This window comes from Aquarana catesbeiana, linkage group LG09 (assembly GCF_042186555.1).
Source record: "Aquarana catesbeiana isolate 2022-GZ linkage group LG09, ASM4218655v1, whole genome shotgun sequence".
In the NCBI taxonomy this organism is placed as follows: Eukaryota; Metazoa; Chordata; class Amphibia; order Anura; family Ranidae; genus Aquarana; species Aquarana catesbeiana.
This window is the reverse complement of record NC_133332.1, coordinates 61484763-61512022: the sequence shown is the minus strand read 5'-3', so window position 1 is coordinate 61512022 and position 27260 is coordinate 61484763. Positions and strand designations below refer to the sequence as shown.

At 42.9% G+C, this 27260-nt stretch overlaps 1 pseudogene; it reads left to right on the top strand.

Moving 5' to 3' along the window:
* Window positions 1-21011: 21011 nt before the first annotated feature.
* LOC141107721 (cytochrome P450 2C8-like) overlaps window positions 21012-27260 on the top strand; it is a 36098-nt pseudogene continuing 29849 nt past the window's right edge.

Genomic DNA, 27260 nt, shown 5'->3' with positions numbered 1-27260 from the left:
CATGGGTTGACATATGTAGCACTACCTTCGCAAGGGCTGCTGGTTTTTTGGGTCCTCCCTTACATGCACAGCCAAGTAACAGGAGTTTTTCAGCTCTCGCACAAAAGTCAAGAACCAATTCAGGGTGTTTTTTTTTGTATTGTTGGTTTATTAGGGGATGCCCAGGACAGTAACTTGAATGCAGCCGAGGACGTGATATTGTCTCTGGCAACAAAAATCACTAGGCTGTCCTCCCATAGGATAACTGGATCAGCTCAACTGGTAAAGAAAGTATTCCAAACGCTGAATACAGGTGCTCTCTCACTGTAGAAAATGCTTTGCTGCTCCTTAGATCAAGAGGTGTAGGATGGCTTTTCAGGCTTGAATAGGCTCTAAGCTGTCCCTCTGTAATGAGCAAGCAGGGTACTGCACTTTGCCACTTCCCTTCTATCATACTCTGGGGTGTAGTGATTGAAGTTACTCACTCGGTCCCTTTGGAGTTCAAGAGACTACTGAACAGGCCTCCTGCAGGACAGGTCCCAATGGCTAGGCCTAGCTGAGGCTGAAAGGGTGTGAGTCTTCATCTGCTTCTGGCCTCTCTCTTTTCTTCTGTCTCCTTCCTTCTGCCCAGAGGCAGAGCCTTCCCAGCACAGGGGTCCCCTCCAGGCAATTGGACTCCTGGACCCCCTGGCCAGGCTCCAGAATATTTATGGTCTATTTCTTCACCTTCTGGGACGTCCCCACCCAGAGATTGAGGGAGACTCCATAAAGCCAGCTCTGTAAATAAAACACAAGAAGGAAGGAAGGGGGAAGCACCACCTAAGTGCAGTATTACAAGGGGTTTATTAGAACAACAGTTAAAAACACTTACAAAGTATTAGATTTAAAAAGCTTATTGTGTGCTCGCTCGTCCGCCAAAAGGTCCTAGATCCTCAATCCTGCATGGTCTTCTGGGTTCGGGCTCCCTGGGAAGCAGTGGAGAGGGACTGGAAATTCCTGAGATGCACAGGAAATCCACGCCAAACCAGCATGGAATGCTTGGGCTAATGTAACGTCACCAAGAGAGGAAGAGGTTGCTGAGATGAAACAGACTATGCGCTCGGAGCTCTCTGCTCCTTCTGAAGGCCTGGAGTGGTAATGCAGGCTACTGGTATGTATAGGGAGAAGTGTGCAACACCATTTATGGGACTAGAAGGACCAGCGATGCCAGTAAAAGTGCACAAGACACCGCAGCCAAAAGGAAATGCAAAACGTAATACAGCAATAACAGTGAACTGACAGATACATGTGAGAACAATAAGAGACTCGTAAATATGACAATTTAAATGATAAACGATGTAAAATTAAAATGTACAACCTTGAAGCTGAATGACCAGAATGTACAGTATCTCACGAAAGTGAGTACACCCCTCACATTTTTGTAAATATTTTATTATATCTTTTCATGTGACAACACTGAAGAAATGACACTTTGCTACAACGTAAAGTAGTGAGTGTACAGCTTGTACAGTATAACAGTGTAAATTTGCTGTCACCTCAAAATAACTCAATACACAGTCATTAATGTTTAAACCACTGGCAACAAAAGTTGAGTTATTTTGAGGGGACGGCTAATTTACACTGTTATACAAGCTGTGCACTCATTACTTTACATTGTAGCAAAGTGTCATTTTTTCAGTGTTGTCACATAAAAGATATAATAAAATATTTACAAAAATGTGAGGGATGTACTCACTTTTGTGAGATACTGTATATGAACAAACAAATAAAAAAATGGTATTCAATGCATGAAATGATAAGTGAAAGGGAACAGGAAAAGTGAAAATAATAACATCAAAGATATATATAAAAATAAATAAATAAATATAAAAAAATTAAAATAAACATAAAAATAAAAAATAAGACTGATGTATTAAGTGGACACACTGAAAATAGTCAGAGGTTTCTAAATTATAACTTATATTGTTATGATATCACTAAAGCTATCACTAATGTTACACACTATATCCATCCCCAGAGGACAAAGACACTGGCCATATAAGCCAGAGTATCCAAGAAGAAGACCATAAGGGTCCACTGTGAGAAAAGTAAACACATTTTGGTAAGCATTATGGGAATAACAGGAAAGTATATGCATTACATAAATAAAGTATCTGAATAAGTGGTGATATTGTGGACATGTGACAGGGCCAAAAATCCAGAGAAGCAAGAAATGTTTAAAGCGGGGTTTGTGTTTCTATTTCTTCATTTAAACCACCGGGCACAAGGGTATTTAAGGAATAGATCCAATAAGTTTCCTGTTGCCATAAACGTTTAAAACGTTCTGCCACAGGAAATGTGTTTGGTATGGCCTCAATTATCCACACTTTGAGACCACAAGTGGATTTCTGGTGGAATTCCAAGAAGTGTCTGGGAACACTGTGTTTGTCAACACCCTTTTCAATGAACCTCTTCTGTTCAATGAAATGTTTCCTAAGGGTCCTAATCGTACACCCCACATAAAAAAAGACCACGGGGCAAGTGAGGCAGTAGACTACAAATTCAGTGGAACAATTGAAAAATTCCCTGATTTTGTATATTTTTCCTTTTACCAAGAAGTCTTTTTGACCATGATCAAGGAATTGGCAAGTAAGGCACATTTTTTTCTATATTTATACATGCCAATCAGTGGTAAAAGAATGGTGGGATGTTTATTATTATCAGCTGGAATCTTGGTAACATTGCTGGGAGCCACCTTGGAGAAACGTATAATTACTCCAGCCAAAGATGCTTTCCTCCGGTGAGACTTCTACAAAGTTCCCTATTTCTATTATCTACCTAAAGTACATAAAGACTTCAACAATCCACCAGGTCGTCCTATTGTGGCTGCCATGGAGAGTGTCACGAGTGGCTTCTCAATCGACATAGATCAGTTCCTTCAGCCCCTTGCCCAAAATGTACCCTCTTACATTAGAGATGGCATCCATTTACTTGATACTCTCCAATCATATCCATGGGAACCAACTTACATTTGGGTGTCCCTCGATGTTACATCGTTTTACACTTCTATTCCCCACGAGGTAGGTTTAGGGATGGTCAAGCTGATGATTGCTGTATAAATGTAAATGGTCCCAAAATAGTGTCAAAAGTGTCCGAAGTGTCTGCCGCAATATCGCAGTCATGATAAAAATCACAGATCGCCGCCATTACTAGTAAAAAAGAATAAAAATGCCATAAATGTATCCCCTATTTTGGTAGACGGTATAACTTTTGCGCAAATCAATCAACATATGCTTATTGCGATTTATTTTACCAAATATATGAAGAAGAATACATATCAGCCTAAACTGAGGAAAAAATTTGTTTTCCTTTTTTTTTTTTTTAATGGGATATTTATTATAGCAAAAAGTAAAAAATATTGTGTTCTTTTCAAAATTGAAGCTATTTTTTTGTTTGTAGCGCAAAAAATAAAAACTGCAGAGGTGATCAAATACCACCAAAAGAAAGCTCAATTTGTGGGGAAAAAATTATCAAAATTTCACATGGGTACAGTGTTGCATGACCGCACAATTGTCATTCAAAGTGTAACAGTGCTGAAAGCTGAAAATTGTTCTGGGTAGGAAGGGGGTGAAAATGCCCTGTATTGAAGTGGTTAATATTTATTTCCCAAGTAAAGGAAAATGCTAACATGAAAATACTAAAGGAAGATATTACAAAGCATAATACACCAAGAAACATTGAATATACTTATCGCAAGGTGTCCTATAGATATGGTATCATCAGCTGGGCTGCATGCTGTGGCTGGACAGCACTGGCAAACTCACTAAAATGAAATGATGCCCTGCCTGAGGACTGACCACCACGTCCACCTTTGCCTGTGGACACATTTGTTGCTGGGCCCCCTTACACTGCCAAGGGAAGGTCTGCCTCTCCTTGTTGTTCTCCCAGACATTATTGGGAGGGAGGGGGCAGTGCTTATAAGCAAATGTAGAGAAGAAGTTGAAATCTGTACGTAGATGCACTTTAATCAATGTAAAGAGGTGTTTGGTGCACTTTAATTTGAGTACTCACACTAGACAGACACACTCCACGGATACACTTTAATATACTGCAATCTAATGTGCCAAATGTACAGTGACGCACAGAACTACATGGCGTTAAACTGGCAGTAATGCACACAAAACTATATGGAGTTAAAGTGGCAGTAACGCACACAAAACTATATGGCGTTGAACTGGCAGTAACGCACACAAAAGTAAATGGCGTTAAACTGGCAGTAACGCACAAAACTATATGGCGCTAAACTGGCAGTAACGCACACAGAAGTAAATGGCGTTAAACTGGCGGTAACGCACACAAAACTATATGGCATTAAACTGTCAGTAATGCAAAAACTATATGGCGTTAAACTGGCAGTAACGCACACAGAACTACATGGCATTAAACTGTCAGTAACGCACACAAAACTATATGGCATTAAACTGGCAGTAACACACACAGAACTATATGGCATTAAACTGGCAGTAACGTACACAAAACTATATGGCATTAAACTGGCAGTAACACACACAGAACTATATGGCATTAAACTGGCAGTAATGCACACAGAACTATATGGCGTTAAACTGGCAGTAACGCACACAGAACTATATGGGGTTAAACTGGCAGTGACGCACACAAAAGTAAATGGTGTTAAACTGGCAGTAACGCACACAAAAGTAAATGGCGTTAAACTGGCAGTAACGCACACAAAAGTAAATGGCGTTAAACTGGCAGTAACGCACATAGAAGTAAATGGCATTAAACTGGCAGTAACACACAAAACTATATGGCGTTAAACTGGCAGTAATGCACACAGAAGTAAATGGCGTTAAACTGGCAGTAACGCACACAGAACTATATGGCATTAAACTGGCAGTAACGCACACAAAACTATATGGTGTTAAACTGGCAGTAACGCACACAGAACTATATGGTATTAAACTGGCAGTAATGCACACAGAACTATATGGCGTTAAACTGGCAGTAACGCACAAAACTATATGGCGTTAAACTGGCAGTAACGCACACAGAACTATATGGCATTAAACTGGCAGTAATGCACACAGAACTATATGGCGTTAAACTGGCAGTAACGCGCACAGAACTATATGGGGTTAAACTGGCAGTAACGCACACAAAAGTAAATGGTGTTAAACTGGCAGTAACGCACACAAAAGTAAATGGCGTTAAACTGGCAGTAACACACACAAAAGTAAATGGCGTTAAACTGGCAGTAACGCACATAGAAGTAAATGGCGTTAAACTGGCAGTAACACACAAAACTATATGGCGTTAAACTGGCAGTAAGGCACACAGAACTACATGGCATTAAACTGGCAGTAACGCACACAAAACTATATGGCATTAAACTGGCAGTAACACACACAGAACTATATGGCATTAAACTGGCAGTAACGTACACAAAACTATATGGCATTAAACTGGCAGTAACACACACAGAACTATATGGCATTAAACTGGCAGTAATGCACACAGAACTATATGGCGTTAAACTGGCAGTAACGCACACAGAACTATATGGGGTTAAACTGGCAGTAACGCACACAAAAGTAAATGGCATTAAACTGGCAGTAACGCACATAGAAGTAAATGGCGTTAAACTGGCAGTAATGCACAAAACTATATGGCGTTAAACTGGCAGTAACGCACACAGAACTACATGGCATTAAACTGGCAGTAACGCACACAAAACTATATGGCATTAAACTGGCAGTAACACACACAGAACTATATGGCATTAAACTGGCAGTAACGTACACAAAACTATATGGCATTAAACTGGCAGTAACACACACAGAACTATATGGCATTAAACTGGCAGTAATGCACACAGAACTATATGGCGTTAAACTGGCAGTAACGCACACAGAACTATATGGGGTTAAACTGGCAGTAACGCACACAAAAGTAAATGGTGTTAAACTGGCAGTAACGCACACAAAAGTAAATGGCGTTAAACTGGCAGTAACGCACACAAAAGTAAATGGCGTTAAACTGGCAGTAACGCACATAGAAGTAAATGGCGTTAAACTGGCAGTAACACACAAAACTATATGGCGTTAAACTGGCAGTAATGCACACAGAAGTAAATGGCGTTAAACTGGCAGTAACGCACACAGAACTATATGGCATTAAACTGGCAGTAACGCACACAAAACTATATGGTGTTAAACTGGCAGTAACGCACACAGAACTATATGGTATTAAACTGGCAGTAATGCACACAGAACTATATGGCGTTAAACTGGCAGTAACGCACAAAACTATATGGCGTTAAACTGGCAGTAACGCACACAGAACTATATGGCATTAAACTGGCAGTAACATACACAAAACTATATGGCATTAAACTGGCAGTAACACACACAGAACTATATGGCATTAAACTGGCAGTAATGCACACAGAACTATATGGCGTTAAACTGGCAGTAACGCGCACAGAACTATATGGGGTTAAATTGGCAGTAACGCACACAAAAGTAAATGGTGTTAAACTGGCAGTAACGCACACAAAAGTAAATGGCGTTAAACTGGCAGTAACGCACACAAAAGTAAATGGCATTAAACTGGCAGTAACGCACATAGAAGTAAATGGCGTTAAACTGGCAGTAACACACAAAACTATATGGCGTTAAACTGGCAGTAAGGCACACAGAAGTAAATGGCGTTAAACTGGCAGTAACGCACACAGAACTATATGGCATTAAACTGGCAGTAACGCACACAAAACTATATGGTGTTAAACTGGCAGTAACGCACACAGAACTATATGGCATTAAACTGGCAGTAATGCACACAGAACTATATGGCATTAAACTGGCAGTAACGCACAAAACTATATGGCGTTAAACTGGCAGTAACGCACACAAAACTATATGGCGTTAAACTGGCAGTAACGCACACAGAACTATATGGCGTTAAACTGGCAGTAACATCCTGTGTTTGTCTTAGGCTGGGTTCACACTGCTGCATGGAGCAGCTCACAGCAGGGGTCCAATGCGTTCCTGTTCACTGTTTCAGATGCGATTTCAGTCCGAATTGGGCAAACATACTAGAAGATATAAGGGTTGATTTACTAAACTCCAATCCACTCTGCACTACAAGTGCACTGCAAGTGCACTTAGAAGTGCAGTCGATGTAGATCACTGTAGATCGCTGTAAATCTGAGGGAGAGCTCTGAAATGAGGGGAAGCTCTGCTGATTTTATTATCCAATCATGTGCAAGCAAAAATGCTGTTTTTTATTTTCCTTGCATGTCCCCCTCAGGTCTACAGCGACTGCAATGCACTTGTAGTGCAAAGTGGATTTGCCTTTAGGAAATAACCTCCAGTATGTCTTGAATTAGAAAGTGTCCTAGCCCAGGTCATTCAAGTGACAAAATCCTTTCTTCACATCCATCATCTCTGTGACCGAAGCAGTAAACTACTTTGGAGAAATTATGAGAAAACCCAACACTTTGAGCGATACAACACTAACAGAAACAGAATATGGATACCTCTTTGAGAGACTCTCATCTTAGTGGGATCAGAGACTTTCTGGCTAAATATAGTCCAAAGCCTATTTCGGAACAGTCGGAGAGGGATCTAGAAAGACCTCTCACCCTAGGGGAACTGGATGTGGCAATAAAACAGATGGAAAAAGGGAAAAGTCCTGGGCCCGATGGTCTAGCCCTACAATATTACAAATGCTTTCATGCAGTTCTCTCGCCCCAAAAATGCTGGCTACCCTCAACTCCTTACCCACCTCACCCTCTGTACCCAATAGCTTTTTGGAAGCACATATAACCATAATTCATAGGGAAAGATGTAATGCTAGCAGGAAACTATAGGCTAATATCTTTATTAAATGTTGACATTAAGATTTATGCAAAAATATTAGCTAACAGACTTTTCCCACTGCACCCCTTCCTGACTGGATTAGATCAAGTGGGCCTCATTCACGGTAGGAAGGCTTGTGACAATGATACAGGTATAGGCGCAATAACTTATCATATATCTCCCAATTACAACAAAATCTGTCATTAAATACAGTCTCTATTGATCCATGTGGAAAAGGGATATTAGGAAATAATGTCCAAAAATTCTTAGGGCTGCCGTCATAGGGGAACAGAAACCGGGTTCCAAAACTGCAGAATAAAACAAGAAGAGAGGCGCCTCTAAGAGTAGACGTTTGTAACACTTTAATTAGCATACAGTTTATGCACTCACATTTAGATGATGTATCATGATCAGTCCCAGCGTGGATAAGTCTAGGTGCTGCTCCTGCTAGCTACTCCCTCTGTCCTTGTCGCTCTGGTGTTCTGCCGAGAAAGTTCCCCTCGGCGGATAAGGACCCCCCTCTACTGCGCAGGCGCAGCTCTTGCGCTGTAGGAACAACAAGGGAGCCACCGAAAAGAGTTGAAGCTGAACACCGGAGTCAGCTGTACATGCCGCCTGCGTGCGAAGACTATTTTAATAAAAAAGAGTTTGTAACACACCCCTCGCGGGCTCGCTACGATCGCTACACTTCGGGCACGGCCTCGCTGCACTCAGCATATTATTATTCTAACTCTATGTCCACTTGGATGGTGGGGCTTTAACGTGGACATAGGGTAGAACGTAGTAGGCTTGGAATTCAAGGTAGGGATAGCAGCAGGGAGATGACGTCACCACTAATGGATGCGTTTCATGAGCATGCGCGCTGCGATAGTACGGCAAGCCACACTCCTTTCTCAACAGACTTGGAAGAGGGTATCGCATAAGCTCATTATAAAGGGGATGGACTTGGGAGGGGAGAGGAATAATTATCAGAGAGTGGGCAACACTAATTAAAACATACTGAAAAGCAGTAGAAGACAATGAATACACATAGAAAACACATGCAAGTGCAGATATAAACCATTAGAAGACGCCTAGTGGAACAAGTTAAAATTCTTTTAAAAAAAGTTTATTAAAAAACATTTACTGGATAAACTATGTTAATATAATGGGCATGTTATATATGAAAAAGGATCAATCATAAGAAATTGATTAATTAATCATAATTGATCCAAAAAAATAAATACATAAAAATATATATATTATATATATAAAAATTATACATAAAATATGCAGAGATATATACAGTAATAATAGTATCAAAAATCGGTGTCTGTAGAACCCATAGATATTAATAATAGATAGTTATTAATGCTAGTATTAATAAATAAATGTTATAAATTGATGTTAATGATTTGAAAATTCAATAAAAGGGGAATAAAAACAAATAATATCAAGGGGACAAGATTTAAAATAAAATAAATTAAAATGGGAAAACTAAGGAGCAATCACTGACTGTTGGTCCCAAGAGGTGAAGAATGAATAAATTATAATTAAATTATGAAACATTAAGGCGGGTGAATGAAAACAGATGATCATGTGCTTATTTATATAGTGCTGGTATATAAGAAAACTAAAAGGGCCAAAGAATATTCTACTATCAAATTTATACTGTGATGAATTATCTACATAAGTCACGTGGTATCGGGGATTTGAAGGGGAAGAAGGGAAGAAAAAAAGAGAGGATGTTTTTTAGTTTTTTGTTTTATTTAATTTTATATAAATATATTACTTTTAGTGGGGGGGGGGGGGGGGTTGGGGGTTGTAGAAGGGAATGGAGGTTAGCTTTAATTTTTAACTATCTATAGATATATATGATTTATACGTACCCACATACATGTGAACCCATATATATATAGATATATATATATCTATATATATATATCTATATATATATACGCATGAATGCACACATATATGAATACACACATAATAATCCTCACTAAAACATAGGTGAAATATATAAACTTAAAAATTTTATTAGGGATATCACTGGATCATATCACTATCGATACTTACAAGTTCAGATGCTGCCTCTCTCATAATAAGAACCTAGAGTAAGAAAAATACAGGGTTAAAACGTTATATACAGTAATGTATGGCTCCTAGGATACAATATATTTATATAATAGTAGAAATTTTGCTGACCTCATTAATACCACCAGGTGAGAGGGCATCAAGGTTATAAATCCAGAACATTTCTCTGGCACAACGTTTCTTAAAATGTTCAGCAACAGAAAGAGAACTGGGTATCTGTTCAATGACCCACACTTGTAGGCCATTGGTGGAATGTTGGTGGGCCTCGGAAAAGTGTCTTGGGACGCTATGTGGATCAGTCCCTCCTTCAATAAGTCTCCTATGCTCACCAAACCTCGTCTCCAGGGCTCGTATAGTTCGGCCCACATAAATTAGGCTGCATGGACAAGTGAGCCCATACACCACGAAGTCTGATGAGCAGTTTAAGAAATCTTTAGGCGGCACCTAGACTTATCCACATTTGGACTGATATGGTCATGATACATCATCTAAATGTGAGTGCATAAACTGTATGCTAATTAAAGTGTTACATACGTCTACTCTTAGAGGCGCCTCACTCCTTGTTTTTTTTAGGCTTGTGACAATACCATTAAAGCCCTTGTCCTACATCACTGGCTTTCCTCGGGTAATGGACAGGGATTTTTTCTCTCCCTCAATGCAAGAAGGCATTCGACAAAGTGGTCTGAGACTAAATGAGAGAAGTATTGCAAGCCCTAGGTTTGCACCCTCGCATGTTGGGTTCCTTAATATTTTTACTGACACTGGATCCCTTCCTTAAAAAAGTACAATCTAACCCTGATATTCGAGGTCTTACCCTGGACAACACAGAATTTAAACTGGCAGCATTCGCAAAGGACATATTATTCTTCCTTTCAGCGTCATAGGTCTCCTTGCCCAATCTTCTTAAAGACTTAGATTACCCTAGTCACTTATCGAATCTGAAAATGAACTACTTAAAATTGCACATTTCTCTTCTGACATCGGTAGTGTCCTGTTGTACAGATAATTTCCCATTTACTTGGAAAGCAGATGCAATTACCTATTTAGGCATCCAGATTCCCACCTCATTTGCAAAGCTTTTTGACAAAAATTTTTGCCCTCTCATCTGCAAATTATAAACAAATATATACCGCGCTGTCTCAAGAAAAAAAAAAAAAAAACTAAAGCAGCCAGCACAGCAGTGGATAAAGTTGCAAAAATGACAAATAGGGTGAAATGTGCAGCGCTTATGTGATCATATAAACCATGACAAATAATATTAGTACAGAAAACTTGAATAATAAATGATGTGCTCAAAAATACTCCAAGCAGTCCTCTATTATGACATGTGATGTCTATAAACAGAGTAACTGATGTCCAAAAAAGAAAAAAGTCAGTGACAAGCTTCAGTCATGTGTGATGATAATCCTCAACCACATGTGGATATAATATAGTGACAGTCTTTAACTTCAAATAAGTATGATGTAATAACAGTTAATAGTGGGTCCACCACCAAAGACACCAGAAGCTGCTTACCAGAGGGATTGAACTCAAATAGGTGTACACCTAGTGAGTCAATCAAGCTTTGTGGTATAATATACCAAGGGGATCAGATGCTCTATTCAGATATGACCTCCAGATGGACCTCCGAACAAGTGTAAGGTATGGATGGACTCAGTAGATATAGGCAGTCAGCCCCATAATTAAAAGAAAGAGGAAGGCATATAGTGTAACTCCGTATGGAAATTTTAATACATAAAAAGCAAAGAAAATACACTCACGTGTTAAGCAGTAAAATCAAGCGCTTGTATAAAAGAAGACAGTGGTCTCAGCATATCCTTCCGACGCGTTTCGACTTAGAAGTCCCCCCAGATGATGACTTCTAAGTCGAAACGCGTCGGAAGGATATGCTGAGACCACTGTCTTCTTTTATACAAGCGCTTGATTTTACTGCTTAACACGTGAGTGTATTTTCTTTGCTTTTTATGTATTAAAATTTCCATACGGAGTTACACTATATGCCTTCCTCTTTCTTTTAATTATGGGGCTGACTGCCTATATCTACTGAGTCCATCCATACCTTACACTTGTTCGGAGGTCCATCTGGAGGTCATATCTGGATAGAGCATCTGATCCCCTTGGTATATTATACCACAAAGCTTGATTGACTCACTAGGTGTACACCTATTTGAGTTCAATCCCTCTGGTAAGCAGCTTCTGGTGTCTTTGGTGGTGGACCCACTATTAACTGTTATTACATCATACTTATTTGAAGTTAAAGACTGTCACTATATTATATCCACATGTGGTTGAGGATTATCATCACACATGACTGAAGCTTGTCACTGACTTTTTTCTTTTTTGGACATCAGTTACTCTGTTTATAGACATCACATGTCATAATAGAGGACTGCTTGGAGTATTTTTGAGCACATCATTTATTATTCAAGTTTTCTGTACTAATATTATTTGTCATGGTTTATATGATCACATAAGCGCTGCACATTTCACCCTATCTCTCATCTGCAAAATCCAAGATGACCTAAAAGATTGGATGAGGCTTAACTCTCCTGGTTTGGATGTTCTGCACTCATCAAAATGAATGTGCTCCCTAGATTATTAAACTTAATGCAAACTATCTCGATCAATCTGCCCAACTCCTTCTTCTCCATGTATAAATGCATTTGCTCATTGTTTATGTAGCAAATACCCCCTAAGGAGTGGCTTAGAATTGGCTATAACCGTAATTCACATTTACCACTCAACCCTCGCAAGCCCATAGATTCAAAGTCACAGTCCTTATTGCTTTTTTTAACGCTTTATTCATTAACACAAACTGAGATAGGAGAAGGACTTCCTTTGAGATGCTCTCTTTGTTGCATTGTCATCTTAACATGGTTCTTACAGGAAACATCAAAGAATAATTGCGGATGGTCAAACAAAACATTTCAAATGATCACTTTGATCAGGGAAGATGGAAGTAGATTTAACCACTTCAATACCAGGCACTTAGACACCTTCCCGCCCAGACCAATTTTCAGCTTTCAGCGCTGTCGCAATTTGAATGACGATTGCGCGGTCATGCTACACTGTACCCAAACAGAATTTTTATCATTTTGTTCCCACAAATAGAGCTTTCTTTTGGTGGTATTTGATCACCTCTGCGGTTTTTATTTTTTGCGCAACAAATAAAAAAAGACCGAAAATTTTGAAAAAAAACAAGTTTTTCTTTGTTTCTGTTAAATTTTTTTTGTAAATAAGTACGTTTTCTTCTTCAATGACGGGCACTGATATGGCTGCACTGACGGGCACTGACTGGCACTGATACGGCGGCACTGATGGGCACCGATGAGGTGGCACCAATGAGGTGGCACTGATGAGGTGGCACTGACGGGCACTGATGATGGGCACTGATAGGCGGCACTGATGGGCACTGATAGGCGGCACTGATGGGCACTGATAGGTGGCACTGGTAAGCGGCACTGATGGGCACTCATAGGTGGCACAGATGGGCACTTATAGGAGGCACTGATGGGCACTCATAGGTGGCATTGATGGGCACTCATAGGTGGCATTGATGGGCACTCATAGGTGGCACTGATAGTTGGCACAGATGGGCATGGATGGGCACTGATAGATGGGCACGGATGGGCACTGACAGGTGGCATGAATGGACACTGATGGGTGGCACTGACGGCACTGGTTGTTTGCAGTGATGCCCCTAAGGGTGGCATTGTTGGGCATCACTGCAACACAATTGTGCCAATCAGTGCCCACATGTGGGCACTGATTGGCACACACTGGGCACATGTGGATGGCCATGGGGTACATACCTGGCCATCCACATGTTGCCCCTTCCCTGGTGGTCCTAGTGGCGATCCCTGGTGGTCCAGTGTGGTGATCTGAGGGGGGGCTGCGCTGATAAACAATCAGCACAGACCCCCCCTGCCAGGAGAGCCGCCGATCGGCTCTCCTCTAATCGCGTCTGTCAGACGCGAGTGAGGAAGAGCCGATCAACGGCTCTTCCTATTGACAGCGTGATCAGCCGTGATTGGACACGGCTGATCACGTGGTAAAGAGCCTCCGCCGGAGGCTTTTTACCAAGATCAGTGTAGCGGTGTGTCAGACTGACACACCGCTCCACCGATCGCCGCGATGCGCGCCCCCGGGGGCGCGATGCGGCATGTTATCCTGCTGGACGTCATATGACGTCCAGTCAGGATAACACAACCACTTCCCGGACGTCAATCCGCTATAGGGCGGGCGGGAAGTGGTTAATAGAGAATTAAATGATAAAGAGTCACTCTGAATAACTTCTTCATCTGGATGACTTAAAAGGAACAATCCATTTCTCTATGTGTGTGCATGCAGCTTCCCCGCTACCTCTTTGCCACTACTTCCCACTTGCATGGTACTTTCAGATTAAATTACAAGAGAGTCATTCTGATCACCTCCTCGCTTGACTGATTGGAATCCCAGGGCAATGTTGAACTCTAAGTCACGGGCCATAACCACCCATCTCACCGACTTGTGCATCAACAACCTCAGTCACTGACAGTACCCTTCCCTTGGGCTTTCACTCACTTGATCAATAGTCCATGTGCCACTCATAAACGACTGATCGCCCAGTTTCCTTCCGTTTTGCTGCCACTTCATCCGAAATGATTCCCGGTTCCTCTGTCAGTCTGTGCCCCTCTCCCCTCCCCGCAGGGGCAGCCTACGACATCCAGAACTACATGCTGCGGGATGTCGTCTGTTTCTCCATGAGGACCAGACCTCCACCCATCTGGCTAGGGTGAAGCTCCGTTGGCTCCCCGGAGGGGGGACCTCTCCCCTCCGGGAACCAGGTTGAGCCTCTCCAGCTCTCACGGCAAACAGCAAGACAGGAACACCCTGACTGATCATGTGACTCAGCTTTTATATCAGAGTTCCGGGCCTTATCCAACAAATCAATGATTGGCTGGGACTCGAATACAAACACCTGCCACTCAAATATAGAAATTAACAAACAGGCCTGCTGTAATGGCACAAGCCTGTCTAAATTTACCTGACATAGGAAACTGACAATAAAGGTCACCTATGTAAAAGTAGGTGCCCGCTACATTTATATGGAAGAACTCCACACCATGCATTAAATACGCTCGTCTCACTCTCCGAAAATTGAAGGTAGGAGTGGGCTTGCCGGATATTAATAAATATTATTATCTGATTTGCATTGTGGACTGGAGCATTCACTTCCAGAGGAAGGAGTGGGCATGGAAAATGCTCAGTCTCCTCTACTACTGCCCCCATTGCTCTGGCTTTCGCCCCATCATCTTCCGAAAGCAAATTCTGGAATACCCGCTTATTGGCCCATCACTACTATGGTTTTGAATATCATGTAAATATACATACTTTTCTTCTTCTCTGGGCCCTTTAATTACAGAGCGTGGTAATCCAGACTTTCCCCCTGGCTTATCAGGTACTGTTTTGAAGAAAAAGTGGTCCCACAGTGAGATGTTGGCTCATCACTTTTTTTCTAAAGGGATTTTTTTGGCCATGGCCCAAATGGAGTCTATGCCCGCCACAGGATCCTTTTCCTTGTGGATGCATAGACAACTTAAGAACTTCCTGGGGACCTCCACTTTGGACAAACGAGGCCGCTTACTCCTTTTGAATCCCTATGCATCAGAAGGAGTTCCCAACGCCATTTGATCTCACTCAAAAGCCTTATTTATGTGATTATCCAATTTCTACAACATAAACAATGTTTAAGTATCCATGTGTGTTGATTGCTCCCAATCCTAGTGTAGCGCTTACTCCCGTAGGAACTGCTGAAAATTTGCACAGGTTCTTCCCCTGTGGATCGTAGCCACACTATAACAAACAATATAAAACATTACAATTCCAGAAGATGCATACCTAGTTAGAGTGGATGTGGAGTCCCTTTATAACAATATTCCTCACACCAAAGGTCTAGCTGCCATTAAACACATCTTGTCCCAAAGAAATAGAGCAGACTGGGATTCAAATAATTTATTCTAGAAATGTTGGAGTACATCGTTCATCATAATGTCTTTCAATTCCAGGGCTCCCAATACCTCCAGGGACAGGGAGTAGCGATGGGGACATGTTGTGCCCCATCCTATGCAAACCTGTACCTGGGGGAGTGGGAGCAAGTTTTTCTGATGAAAATGTATCAATGTACACTAGCCAGATTATGCTCAGGCATAGATACATGGATGACGTGTTCTTTGTTTGGAATGGACCTCTGAATTTACTGACTCAGTGTTTAAAAGAGATGAACAACAATAATTTTAACTTATTTGTTACTATGAGTTATCATAAGACACAAGTAAACTTTTTAGATGTTATGGTATGCAAAGATGAGAAGGGTCAACTCACAAGCAAATTATTTATAAAGGAAAACGCTGGGATCACAATTCTACACGCAAAGAGTTTCCACCCAACACCTTTAAAAAAATCAATACCCTATAGTCAATTCCTACGCATAAAAAGAAATTATTCCAATAGAGATGACTTCCAAAAGGAAGCAAACCTACTCACCAAAGATTAGATTGGGGGAATTTGAAAAAAGCTCATAATAGAGCCAATTCTAAAACTAGAGAAGCCCTCGTCTTTAAATAGAAACATATGAAAGTAATAAGTGATAACACAACTAGACTCATCTTAAAATACTCTAATGCCCCGTATACACGGTCGGACATTGATCGTACATTCCGACAACAAAATCCTAGGATTTTTTCCAACGGATGTTGGCTCAAACTTGTCTTGCATACACACGGTCACACAAAGTTGTCGGAAAATCCGATCATTCTGAATGCGGTGACATAAAACACGTACGTCGGGACTATAAATGGGGCAGTAGCCAATAGCTTTCATTATTTATTTATTCTGAGCATGTGTGGCACTTTGTGCGTCGGATTTGTGTACACACGATCGGAAATTCCAACAACGGATTTTGTTGTCGGAAAATTTTATAGCCTACTCTCAAACTTTGTGTGTCGGAAAATCCGATGAAAAAAGTCCGATGGAGCCCACACACGGTCGGAATTTCCGACAACATGCTCCGATCGCACATTTTCCGTCGGAAAATCCGACCGTGTGTACGGGGCATAATGAAAATGAAAGGATTCGTAAAATTATCACTAAACACTGGTCAATATTAACAGAGGACCCAAAAATTGGAAAAATAGTAACCCCCATACCATCTATAACATATAAAAGGACTGCCTCACTTAAAGACAGATTCATTCAAAGCAAATACAAATTATAAAAAAGAAAAGAACCACGTCAAGATCTAGGTACTTTACTCACTGCAAATACATAAAGAAGCAAAAAAAGTTCACATTACCCAATGGTGAGCTGTTTCAACCCAAGCACTTTTCCAACTGCAACACCAGGGGCATTGTTTATCATTTGTTATGTGAATGCAGCTCCTGCTATGTGGGAAAGACAAAACAATTTTTTGGGAAAATAATGACAAAGAATGTGCAAAGTATGCACATTGGTAATCTGTACACATTATATATTGAAGATTCTTAGGGATACATATTTTGTGTCCAGCAGCCGTTTTCTATCTATTTTTATGTGGTCCCATTTGGTGGGTGTTTCCTGGTCTCCTGGGAGTAGGAAGTTCCTGGGCAGACTCTTCAGTGTTGGCACAGTCAAGTTGTATGTGAGTACAACTATGGCCCTCCAGTTGTTCAGGAACTACAATTCCCATCATGCCTAGTCATGTCTGTGAATGTCAGAGTTGTACGATGCCTAATGGGATGTGTAGTTCCGCAACAGCTGGACGTAGTTTGGAGATCCCTGCCTTAGATGATGATTTATGTAAACACAATTTATTGGTAGCTTTCCGTACATTGCAGGGTGGCGATAGATATCTGTGATGAAGATATTTTTGAAACGCTTTGGATGTCCCTTTCCATGCCAAAACTGTTATTGAATCATATGTCATTTACAGTATCATATGGTATTGGGTATCACCAATGTTGAAAACTATTTTTGTGCTACAATGTTGTATGATCAAATTGATGGTTTTACCACGTTGGAGCCACATGGAGGCTAAATAACAATAAAAATTAATATTTTTATATATCAAATTAGTTTATGTTTGGTTACCGTATAAAAGTCCTACAAAAAGAGGAATTTTAAATTATTAGGATTTAATTATAAGGATGATGGCAACCTGTGCCCAAAACTGAGTAAACACATTCTTTCTGTTAGCACGATCGCAGCCACACTTTTCCTCAATAACCAGTCTGGGGTGTTGTTTTTATTTTCGGAGAACTAGGATAGGGTTGAGGGAATTGAGTGGGATACTCCAAAAACAGAAACTATGTACAGGTTGAGGACAGTGATCTCCTTGCTATAAAGCTGAAGCAGGAGTCCTTGCATATAGCAAACTGTGGACTTGGCTTTGTAATAGAGGCAGTAAAAGCACACTCACTTTTTTCTCAAGAGCAATAAGTGCAGAGTCCCTTCACAAGGAATTAGATAAACTTAGCTCTTCTGGACACCAGCCAATGGCCCACAGCAGCCCAAAAAGTCTCTATGATCTCTCAGCAGTCTGTACTCACAAACTGTCCAGAGACAGTTGGTTGCCTCTGTCCAACTTCCAAGTGACATTTTCCTCCAGTGATACCGGACTAGATCTTCAGCAGACAGTCCATCAGTCAGCTCTCAGCAGCTTCAGCATCCAGGGTCTCCGGTCACCCACCTGAGGCCTCACAAACAGCAAGCACATGGCAGCAAGCCCTCCAGGCTGGACTGATCCTCTCCAGGAAAAGACCCCAAGCTCTGTGTGCTCAGAGAATATATATAGTCTCCCAGCAGCCTTCAGGGCCCTGCTCCTTGGGATTGGCCAGGGCTGTATGAATATTCATACTGCCATCTGCATAGCTCCACAACTATAATCCAGAAAGTTCTACTGCTTTCTGGAAATCAGAGGGCGCTATCAGACTGGCAGCAGCTGAGAACACTGAACAGATCTAACTAATCAATCGTAGCCACACTGGATACAGTGCGGCAAGCTAAATTTACCTAGTCAAAACACACACAGCTCCACTGAACACAATGAGTCAACTCTAGATCTAACTGATCTTAGCACCTATCTAGGAGGGGGCTACACTTGGATACACTGGTTAGGCCCTGCCTACATTCAGGTCACACTGAGGGCTGTTTTTGTCACTCGGGCGCCAGATGAATTCATTGGTTGACTGGACACAAGTGATGTGTGCTTGCTATTCCAATCACTGATCGATCAACATACAAGAGTACCAGAGTGAAGGCAGGGGCTGTAGGAGGCATGCATATGGGAACTTCCAGCACCTCAAGAGAGGGACACAACCCAGTTCCGTGGGACACTGGGACTTTGTAAAAATTCTGGGACAGCCCTGCAGAATCTGGGACTGTTAGAATGTATGGGAACAGAAGGTATCTTTCCAACAACACAGATAGAGATAAAATATGTTTTCTTTAGTAGAGTAGAGGAAGGCATACATCCCATAGAACCAATGGTTCCTACTGCTGTGTCTGAGCCAATGGAGCTCTGCTCTCGTGCACATCGCAGGAATGAGATCAGGCTCAGGTAAGTATAGGGGGAGGGGGGGCTGCAGGCAAAATGTTTTTTACCTTAATGCATTAAGATAAAAACCTTCTGTCTTTAGAAGAACTTTAAGGTAAAAAATGTTTAGGTAGCACTAGTATTCTACCTCAACCCCCCCTCTCCCTTATACTTACCTGAGGCCAATCTCGATCCAGTGTTGTTTCCATCTGTACTGACTCTCTCCTCTCTACCCACTCTCACAAACTTGCCTAAACCAATGGCTTCTGCTGCTGTCAGTCAAATCCTGTGACAAGGGAGTGTGAAGTGGGGCAGAGCTGAGCCATGCTGTCTGTGTCTAAGGACTGAGGCAACACAGCTCAGGATTAAGTCCTATGGTGGCACACAGAGAAGTGGAAGAGCCAGGAGTGCTGGTGGGGGACCAAAGAAGAGAAAGATTCTAGCCACTCTGGGCAATTCCGTTGCACAGAGCAGGTAAGTATAAACCTGTTTGTCATTTAAAAAGCATACAAAAAACTAGAGTTTACAATCATTTTAATTCAACATTTTTTAAATGGTGGCTTCTTTTGCAAAGTTCCAAACCTAAAATAATAATCTCATTATCATTTTTTAATTTAGGAGGTACTGGGATTTTTCAGCCTCAGGAACACTGTGTTAGGCATACAAAGTTCAAATCAGAGCCCTGGCCAAGATGATTAGAAGTTATGAAGACAATAAATCTACTCACTGATGGGGGGAAGAAAGGGAGTTATGTGACTAATGACAGCAGGATCCCAAATTGTTCTGTGCCAGTTCTTTTAAAATCAAGACATTCCATAGGATTAAGGATAATGATACCAGGGCAGGCACTGTGATATCATGTAAGATGGAGGGGCGCCGCAAGTATATTTGGGAGGAGAGGGTTTGTGTTGGGTCGAGAATTTGGAGGGCAACAGGGGGTAAGAATTGTTCTAGGAGGAGAAATTTTGGGGGGGCGGGGGGTAGGAAAGGTGATTTGGGGGGATGGGGGAAGATGATTTGTGCTAGGAAGGGCTATTTGGGAATAGTGCTAGGAGGGAAAATCTTTGGAGTGGATTTGTGCCAGTAGGGAGATTGGGGGGTATTTGTGCTAGGAGGGGGGGATTTGGAGTGGGGGCAAAGGATATGTACTCGGGGGGGGGGGGTTGAGGAGTAAAGGAAAGGAAGGAGATGATTTGACTTGAAAGGGGGGATGGGGGAGCAAAGATTTGTGCTGGGAGGGGGGAATCGAGCAGAGGGCAGATTTGTCCTGGGAGGAGGGAGAATTTATGCTTAGGGGGTAAGCATTCAGATTAGTGTTCAATTATTTTTTTCTGAGGGGGATTTTTGCTAACACATAATGCTCATATATCTTGGAGGGGGGCGCAGTTTGACATGTTCGCCCTGGGCTCTAGATGGCCTTGTCCCAGCACTGAATGATACAGTACTTGATCAGTGTTATCTGTAGATGCACACAACCTCCCTAGTGGGGCCCCTGGCCCCATATGAAATGTGAGCAGCACCAATCCCTTACAACTCTTGTGTGTTTTATGTCAAGCACATTTTCAGCCAAAACGATATCAAAGTTCAAAGCTCATAGCTCATGTACAAACAGGAATATAGCACTCAGACCCTTACTTGAACTAGTTACTATCAGGATGGCACTGGGAGTAGGGACAACACTTCTGCTGGCTACTGGAATCACTCTTCTAATTTACCTTGTGTCATGGTGGAGAAGGATAAAGCACAGTAATCTCCCCCCAGGGCCCACACCTCTGCCTCTGCTGGGAAATGTAATGCACCTGAGCATCACAGAAATGCCAAAATCTTTAATAAAGGTAATGTTTACTTGTATGTTCATTATTTCTGTGGGAGGGAGAAATGACAGCAGTCTTTTTAATTGCTACTCTTTCATTCTGGGTGCAACATATCCTATCCTGGCATACAGATAAGTGAGACCTATGGACCTGTGTACACCTGCTACCTGACCAACATTCCTCTGGTTGTGCTGGTTGGATATGATGCGGTGAAGGAGGCATTGGTGGATCACAGTGATGCGTTTAGCAACAGAGGAGAAATTGAAGTGATCACTATGTTATTCAAAACTTCTGGTAAGGGAAGAACTATGATAAACTTTTAAAAATATCTCACAGTGCATGCTTAAGGGACCGTACCACGGTGCATACTTTGTGTAGTCTTTGATTGGGGCAAAATAAAAATATTTACTTCTAAATACCTTTTCTCATCAGCAGTATATAGCAGTTTTGTTACTTTTATCAGTGTCTGGTTAAAGCTTGTAGGAGGAGTTTTCCTTCCCCTCTGACTGTCCTATGAGGCTGCATAAGCCCTGACGCCCTGATTCTTGTTGGGACAGTACTGATTGGCCCTGTGCTGATCATATGCACCCCCCCAAAAAAAAAACAAAAACAAAAAAAAACTTTCTAGCAATACACACCAAACTGAGCATGTGAAGAATGCCTCCAAGGCTCTGTTCTATCAGGAGATGGATTGGATTGGGGACTGTGAAAAACTAGAGGATTAGAGAAGACAGGATCAAAAAGCTTTTTTACACAATTCAGAGGATTAACTCCTTATGCCGCGTACACACGATCGGACTTTCTGGCATACTTGGTCCGGCCCACTTTCTGACGGACTTTGTCCGCCAGGTGCGCCAGGTGCACCGGAGTTACGGTGGACTTTCAGAATGAACGGACCTGCCCACACATGGCAAGTCTGTTCATTTTGAACGTGACTCAGGTGCGACGGGACTAGAAAAGGAAGTCAATCTTGCCGCTTTTATCGGCGAGATTGACACCTTGCGAGCCCCGTCGCGGGGCATACCAGGCCCTTAGGTCTGGTATGGATTTTAAAGGGAAGCCCCTACGCCGAAAAAACGGCGTGGGGTCCCCCCTAAAATCCATACCAAACCCCGACCTGACCCCGATCCATACCAAACCCCGACGCAGCCCGGCCGGTCAGGAAAGGGGGTGGGGACGAGCGAGCGCCCCCCCCTCCTGAACCGTACCAGGCCGCATGCCCTCAACATGGGGGGTGGGTGCTTTGGGGGAGGGGGCGCCCTGCGGGGCCCCCCCACCCCAAAGCACCTTGTCCCCATGTTGATGAGGACAAGGGCCTCTTCCCGACAACCCTGACCGTTGGTTGTCGGGGTCTGCGGGCGGGGGGCTTATCGGAATCCGGGAGCCCCCTATAATAAGAGGGCCCCCAGATCCCAGCCCCCCACCCTATGTGAATGAGTATGGGCTACATGGTACCCCTACCCATTCACCTAGGGAAAAAGTGTCAATAATAAAACACACTACACAGGTTTTTAAAATAATGTATTAAACACATCAATCGCACAATTTTTCACATACACATGATGCTGATTATTAAGACTTGAATGTTTTTTAGTGTCAACACTTATTTATGCGATTTATTATGCGATTTTATGTCATTTTATTAATTGACCACAGACAGAGATTTACAGCTTTCTTCTGGTTAGCGCAGCACCTCCCCCCCTATACCTCAATGTATTAAACAGCTCCGGGGGGGTCTTCCTCCGGCTTCGGGGGTCCCTCCGGTTCCTCTTCTCCCAGCGTCCGGTTGGTTCTTCTCTGCTCTCTCCGGCCTCTTCTCCCGGTGTTCCAGTACTTCGGCCGGCTCCTCCGCTGTCTTCAGGCCGCTCTCTTGCCAGCGGAGGTCCGGACTTCTGGACTTCTTGTCTTCTTCCTCTTCTCTTCTCCAGATGTTGACACGACGCTCTCTCCGGCTGGACTGCTCTCTGAGGGCTCCGTTGTGACTTATATAGGCGGAGACCCCGCCCCCTTATGATGTCACAGTCCCTGGGCATGCTGGGACTGTGACGTTTTAGGGGGCGTGGTCAACATCAGTCCGACGGAAAGATTTCAAACATGTTTCAAATCTAGGTCCGGCGGGCTTTTGGGGAAAAGTCTGCCGGAAAAGTCCGCTGGAGCCTACACACGGTCGGATTGTCCGGCAGACTCTGGTCCGCTGGACCAAGTATGCCGGAGAGTCCGCTCGTGTGTACGCGGCATTAGGTTCCACAGTGAGCATGCTTTACTGCATATAGAGACTGATTTTACTGTTGTGGGTTTAATAACACTAATAGATTGCTGGTTGGAAATACATGTTGCAATGATAATTATCCATAAATCATGAGGTTTCTCACATTACAGTTTTTGTTAATATAATAGTATAGGACAGGGATATGCAATTAGCGGACCTCCAGCTGTTGCAGAACTACAAGTCCCGTCATGCCTCTGCCCCTGGGTGTAATACTTGTGGCTGTCAGAGTCTCGCTATGTCTCATGGGATTTGTAGTTCTGCAACAGCTGGAGGTCCGCTAATTGCATATCCCTGGTATAGGAGATATGTGTGCAAAGTTACACATGCTCATTCAAACCCACCAAATACAATATATACCACCTATTTTCTTAGCCATTTCTCTCTGCTCTTGTGCATTTCCTTTTAGTAAATGAGCTCCCCTATGAAATGATAAAAGACTGAGATAATTTTAAAATTATATAGAATTTTATTTTATATTCAAAACTGTGTAAGCATTAACTGGAACCATGGTGGCCATATGTGTAACACTTCAACTTTGCAGTGCTGGGGTGCTGGTTGTGATTTCCTTATGGGGATTCTTACCACATGGAGTTTGCATGTTCTTACTATGTTTGTGTGGGTGAGCCCTGTTTCCTTGTAAAAGCACCATAACTTTGTACAAGTAGAGCCCTCTGTCCAGGTGTTATAGCAGTATATGTTTTTGCTATAAATCTATATGTACCTCTCATCATAAATGCTTCACAGTTGTGCATAATCTGAATTATGCCACGTACACACGATCGGAATTTCGGCCCGTAAAAAAACCGATGAGATTTTGTCGTCAGAAAATGCGACTGTGTGTATGCTCGATCGGACTTTTGCTGGCCGAATTCCAGACAGCAAAAGATTGAGAGCATGTTCTTAATTTTTCGGTCGGAAAAAGTTCCTATCCAAAAATGCGATCGTCTGTGGCAATTCCGATGCGCAAAATTTGTACACATGCTCGGAAACAATTCGACACATGCTCGGAAGCATTGAACTTCATTTTCTCAGCTCGTCGTAGTGCTGTACGTCACCGCGTTCTTGACGGTCATAATTTCATCGCACTTTTGCGTGACCGTGTGTATGCAAGGCAAACTTGAGCGGAATCCCATCTGAAAAGCCGTCATATCTTTTTCCAATGAGAAGTCCGATCGTGTGTATGCGGCATTACTGTAGAATTAGGTGCCTGGCCTAAAGAGCCAATCTCCCCTCTGCACCCACAATGATCATTTAAAAAAGTCTGCATTCTGATGATGTCACTCCAGTTATGTTCATTCGTCCAACCGGCTTATTAGTATTCCCTGCCTATAGCTACTCCCTTCTCACCTGCACCTCTATGATTAAGTCCAATAGGGGTGAAAGGCATAAGAAGGAAGTTGCAATAGGGACCACCACTAAGCCAGTTGGTGGAATCATCAGTGTGCAGTCTTTTTTGGATGATTGTTGTAATCTTCATACCCGAGTGACCACTGTGGAAGCCAACAATCACTGTAGTAGTCGCTCTGTAGTAGTCGCTCTCGGTTGTCAGTTTCCAAAGGTCGGTGGTTATTTTGGTTTTCTGCTGCTCTAGGCAAGACTAAAATCGGGCATCCCCCCAATGTATATCCAATCCATATTTGTCCCACCCCTTCCTGCTTAAGATCTACACCTTCATCTGTAAACTCCATCCCTTCCTCTCTGGTTGCTATGCGTGGTCTCTAGTGGCTGTGTGGGGTCTCTGGTGGCTGTGTGGGGTCTCTGGTGGACGGTGGGGTAGTAACATGCAGTCTCTGGTTTTACTAGTGTGCATCAGTCAGGCAGCTCAGATAGACTAGAGAACAGAGTTATTAACCCTCTTACCGGGCTATCAAGAAAGAAATTGCCCCAGCGTGGACTTTATAGGCAGGTTAGGGCAGTGTGAAAATGTAATACAAGATATAAAATATAACAAAGTTTATTCATCACATAATATAAAAGTATTTCCCAAGAGGGGACAATAAAATACATAAGAGCATAGCATGATGATAAAATAACAAAACAAGGCGCATGCGCGGAGTCACCCAAGATGGCCGCCGGGTGTTAGTGCTCCGCTCCACCACGGCCCAGCGTTAACCACCGGAGCATCAGGAGCAACCCGCGGAGCCTCTAACCGGACGCTACGAGCGGGGGAAACCCCCCAGAACAGATCCCCAAAAACGGCGAACGTCCGCCGGAATCTGGTGAGCCAGATGACCGCAACGGGCCCTCCGCTCAGCTACGCCAAGATGGCGGCGGCTCCACGAGGCCCTCACACACAGGAGGAGATGGAGCTCTCGAGGGGGGAACAGGACTCTCAGCCTCCTCCACCACCACAGTCCCCAGGTGAGGACTACCCACCCCTGCCCCTGGCTGCATCCCCAGCTTCCACAGAATCCCTCCTGAGCAGGATGGGTCTGGGCCTTCCCTCAACACCAATGCTAGATCCTCATACAGGCATGCTTCTGTCAGCCCCAGAGGCCAAGTCTGAAATCTCTGTGCCATCAGACTTCCCCTCCATGATGGAGGCTTTCTCTCATCTCCTTTCAAAAAGCCTGGCCCAAAATGCAGCACACATTACCTCATCCATTCATGCTGACCTGCAGCAAATAGGGATGAGGATGGACATAATTGAAAAGAAAGCTGACCAAGCAGTTTCCCGGATTAATCAAAATACAGCACGGTTACAAGGTATGCAAGATCAGCTGGAATCAGCATTTGCCAAAATCGATGACCTCGAGAACAGGTCGAGACGCTATAATTTTAGAGTGCGAGGTCTCCCTGAATCAGAGAAAAATGTTCATGGTGCAGTAAAGACCCTCTTACGGAACCTTATACCGGATATCACGGAACAACAACTTGAACTGGACAGAGCGCACAGAGCCCTTCAGCCCCCCGTTCAGATGGGCTCCCTAGAGACATCATTGTGAAAACCCATTTCTACTCCATCAAAGAGGAGGTAATGAGACGATCTAGGGGCTATGAAAATCTAACTCTGATGTGGCACAGGATCCAAATTTTTGCAGACTTATCACCATACACTGTGCAAAAAAGATGCTCCCTCAAACCTTTACTCCAACCACTGCTTGACAAAGAAATCACATATCGTTGGTCTTTCCCACTTCAATTAAATTTCTCCTATAGGAATAAGAACTACGGCTTTTCCTCATTTGCTGAAGGGGAACGTCTGCTTCTTCAATTGGGACTGATTCCTCAAGATCCAGCTTCCTTACAGAACAGCAGGAGCTCATCATCATCTACAAAAAGGCCCCCACCAGCAAGTCCGCTGCAACACAACTGGCTTAAACAGAGCTCCAAACGCTCTAAAGAGAACCTTCCACCATGATGGGCTATCCTCTAGTTGGATCCAGAACCTGTTCCAGGGATTCCTGATGGACTTATTGGGCTAACGTTAACTCTTACGGGACATTCCCTCTTCCTCATGTAAATGTCCTCTACAAAGATGCCATGTGTCAGAGGCGTTCCATTTCTCTGCTGTGGCTCAAATTACTGCTACCATCTCAGGTTTCACGGAGTCAGCAATAGTGGACTCTGTGAACTCATGAAATGGTGGCAGAGGCGGGAGGAAGTCTCTTGTCTTCTCATAAGCTATTATATATATATAGCCATATCTGGCTATTATATAGGTCTGATAGGTCCATATGGGTACTAGGTCTTGCTGACCCTCTCCTCACCAG